This window comes from Peromyscus eremicus, chromosome 22, assembly GCF_949786415.1.
Source record: "Peromyscus eremicus chromosome 22, PerEre_H2_v1, whole genome shotgun sequence".
Classification (NCBI taxonomy): Eukaryota; Metazoa; Chordata; class Mammalia; order Rodentia; family Cricetidae; genus Peromyscus; species Peromyscus eremicus.
In genome coordinates, this window is record NC_081437.1 from 29,601,321 (window position 1) to 29,605,189 (window position 3,869).

At 43.0% G+C, this 3,869-nt stretch overlaps 1 long non-coding RNA gene across 1 annotated transcript; it reads right to left on the minus strand.

Annotated features, from left to right (window-relative positions):
- Nucleotides 1-532: 532 nt before the first annotated feature.
- LOC131897695 (uncharacterized) lies at nucleotides 533-3,116 on the minus strand. Its single transcript, XR_009375764.1, has 3 exons — nucleotides 3,018-3,116; nucleotides 2,025-2,224; nucleotides 533-816 (listed from the first exon to the last, which is right to left on the minus strand). It is a non-coding gene; the product is annotated as an uncharacterized LOC131897695 (long non-coding RNA).
- Nucleotides 3,117-3,869: the final 753 nt, after the last annotated feature.

A 3,869-nucleotide genomic window follows, 5' to 3' on the forward strand; every position in this document is an offset into this window, starting at 1 on the left:
CTGTGTCTGGACATTGCTGGCTTTTGGTCATTTATAGAGTTCCGAAGAAACAGAACCTCAGTTCTCTTCCGAGGTAACTGCGATATACTCCAGTGAGAGCTAACATGGGGAGTGGAGAGCCAGGAAAGAAAGGCCAGGTCTCATTGCTTCTAAGCCTAGCCTGTGGCATGGGCAGACCTGCTTGACCTGCCCTAGAGCACCTTCTGAGAAAGCTGAGAAATTTCCTTTCACTGAGTGGGAGCCCTGGGCCTCCGCCATTTACTGAAATTGAATACTCTTAGGTACCTTTCACTGCCTGCTTAACATCTTTTCATTGCCACATATGAATTTCTCTAGAAATCACTGAGGCCATCTTCACGTTGTGGAAACATAATTAAATGAAATACTTGGGAAGAAATGCTAAGCTGCAAATGACAAAGGGTTGTTACAACCTCCATCTCGTTTTGCAGGTTGAACAACTGCCCAGAGCTCCACAGTAAGGGTGAAGATAGAGACAGGAATGTGTTAAGAGTGGTTGAAAAGCTGGCTGGCCATTGACAAGTGGCTCAGTAAGGTCATTAGGACACTCCCATGAGACTCTTGGATCCTTTCCCTGGCAGGTGGATGTTTTCTGAAAAATAAACTGCCAAACATCATTCTGCTATACTCAAGGGTCTGTGAGCTCTACCTCAGCCTCTCGGATTCTTCACAGATGCTCCAAGAAGAATGGCACATTCCTATCAGCTCACGGAGTTCAGGTGGCGAAGTTCTTGGACTCATGTTTGATGACTCAGGCTGCTTCAATATTCACAACTTCACCACGAAGCCAGACACTCTCTGCTTGCAATAATGGAAAAGGAGTTGGCTTTTTGTGGGAACCGACCGCAAACTAGTCATTGTTTTGAGCAATTTACATTGACTAATTGAGTTCTCAGGCACACCCTATGAGATAGCTACTCTTACTATGTCTGGTTTTCCTCATGAGGAACCTAAGCTAAGAGGTCAGGTGGCTTGCTCAAATTCACAGTGTTAGTAATTAGATATGCTGAAATTTCAATTGCAATATTTTATTGCTCAGCTCTCCTCCTTGACTGTGGAGCCCTGGTTCCCTTTGTGGCAATCTTCCCTCAGCCTTTTGCCATATTACCATATCAATAAAGACTACTTTCTTTTTTGAGTCTTCTCTAACACATAGCTCCAATTAACTCCTGTCTATTTCACAAAACAAGAAGGATTAGTCTTGGCATTAATGTGACTGATTATTCTCTATGCTATGTCATCTTCAGCCTCTTAATTGTGGCCTCAGAGTTGACAGATGAATAGGCTTTCACCAGCCCCTTAACTGGACAGCTTAATGCCGAGTACAAATTGCAACCTTGAACCTCTCAGTTCAAAGTGTACTCATTTGGTTGGACCAGTAAACATTACACCATGTTCTAAGGCGCTGTAGATTTTAGCCAAGGTTTTCCAGGAAGAACATCATTTAGCTATTGGTAAAATGTGAGGAAATATAATATCTATAGCAAAGCTGTTTTTTCCTCCCCACATGGCGCTGATAGAAGACCACAGTATTTTCTCATCTATCATAGCTGAGAAACAGAAATTTAGCAAAGGGCTTGCCTCAATTGAAAAGCCAGGAACTCGGTTGTTAGCTTGGTTGGCTCTATCCCCAGTTAGCTGTATGGCCTTGGTATTGTCCCCACCCCCTCATATCTGCAGTACATAGGCTGGGTTAGATTCTTTAGTTCTTTATCAGCTTTAAAATTCTGTAACTTATTAGAATGTAAACAAGTTGGTCCTAATTGAGGTGGTGTTTAGTAGATGGAAGTTTAAAAATGGATTTAAATCAGAAAATTAAAATCAAGAAATTAAAAATAAGAATAGAATTAAAAATAATAAAGAGCAGCAGAAAAGATGCCCTGAGTTCCAAAGCTGAGCAGTCACTAGTAAGTATTTAGAATCCTACAAACCTACAATCCCCAGTGATGCAGCTAACATCAATTCGAGATGCCATGGACTACGTGCCACAGCTTTTTTACCTTTACCTTTAAGGCTTTCTGCTAATAAGAACATGCTGTTTCCAAATGAAGCCAACCTGGGGATACTTCATGGACTTGGTGAATTCAGAGCGTCTGGGCTGCTAAGACAGGAAGACACTTAGCATATCAGCCAGGATTCCTGACGTTCAAGTCAGTACATTGTCCCTGCATCATTCCATTTCTGCCAACAGCGGTGACTCTTCACCCTACCATATAGACAAGAGTCGGTGGTATAGACTTCTCTTTATATGCACAACCCTCTTGGTTCCCTTTGTCCTTGTGGGGAAGTCGGAATGGTAGAATTGTTGTCATGGCAATAGTAAACGATGCTGGAAATGTTCAAGATTTTGCCCCAGAGAAACTACTAGCTAGTGGAGAGCTGTACCTGTGCTTCCCTCTGCTTTCTGGCACTGTGACAAAATATCCAAGGAATCAATGGAAGAAGGAAAGACTGATTTGGGTCCTTGGTTTCAGATTTTGCAGTCCTTGGCTCTATTGTTTATGGTCCTGTGTAGCTCGAATTCTAATTGGTCTTATTAATAAAAACGAGGAGTCAGATACAGGGGTAAATGCCGAAAGCTCAGAGAGACAAAGGAGCAAGCCACAGCCACCTCTTACCTCGCCAACGCCTCTCCTGTGGTGAGGCTGGACATAATTGCAGAAAGATGTGGTAGAAAAAAAGATTCTTACCTAATGGCAGCCATGGGGGGAGAGAGAGAGAGAAAGGGAGGGAGGAACAAGAAAAAAAAAGGGAGAGGATTGACTGGGGAGGGGAAGGAGCGGGGAGAAGGAGAGGGAATACAGCACCAGAGTGGATGACCCTAGGGACCTAATCCTCTCAGTGATCCCCCATGCATTTGTTTCTACCATCTCTCAACAGTCCATTAAATGATGACTCCATTAAAGGCTAAAACCATTGCTTATGATCCCATCACCTTCCAAAGACCCTACCCCTGAATACCGCTGCATGGGGTTGGGGGGAGGTGGAATCTTCAGCACCTGAGTTTTGGGGGGATGTTTAAGACCTGAGCCATTTGAATCTGAATCTCAGCTTGGTGACAGCAGGCAGTTGGTGCTTGCCTAGTGACCTCATGGTGCTCTGGGCTCCAAGGGAATCCAGTGGATTGTTCTGATTGTTCATGTTTCTCAGGAGACGAAGTCAATGCAGGCTGTTCAAGACAGTGCAACCTGTACATGTCTCAGTGATTGACTGAGGAAACTTCTGGGAGCAGAGTGCCTGAGGGTGCCCTCACAGTACCCTTGCCAGAGACATGAGCTTGGACTCTTAGCATCTCAGTCAGATTTTTTTTGTTAATTAAAAAACTTCTTCTTCTTCTTCTTCTTCTTCTCCTTCTCCTTCTTCTTCTTTTTCTTATTCTTCTTATTATTCTTCTTCTTATTACTATTATATCATAATTTTTGTGTGTGATATATGTGCATGTGTGGTGTGTGTATATAAGTGTGGCCAGGTGGGTATGGAGGTCAGAGGATAACTTTTGGGATAACTCAGATTGTCAGGTTTGAGGCAAAAATCTTGTATGTCCTGGGTCACGTGAAGTACCCTTCCTTTTGGGGGTTAATTTTTAAAGTTATCTTATAAAACAGCGGGTTTCGTTACAGCTTTTCATACCTATATGTCATTACACTTTGCTCTCATTCTCTCTTTTCCTCACTGCCTTCCACTGTCCTCTCCCACCTGCCAGTCTCCTCCTTCTTCCCCACCCCAAATTGTTTTACAGAGGGTATTACAGGTTGCTAAGAATAATGAGCATTCATATCTGTTGAGTGTAATATGCTATAGTTATTTCTGAAGTCTGGTTGACTGATGGGGTACTTAGAATCTGAAGTTTA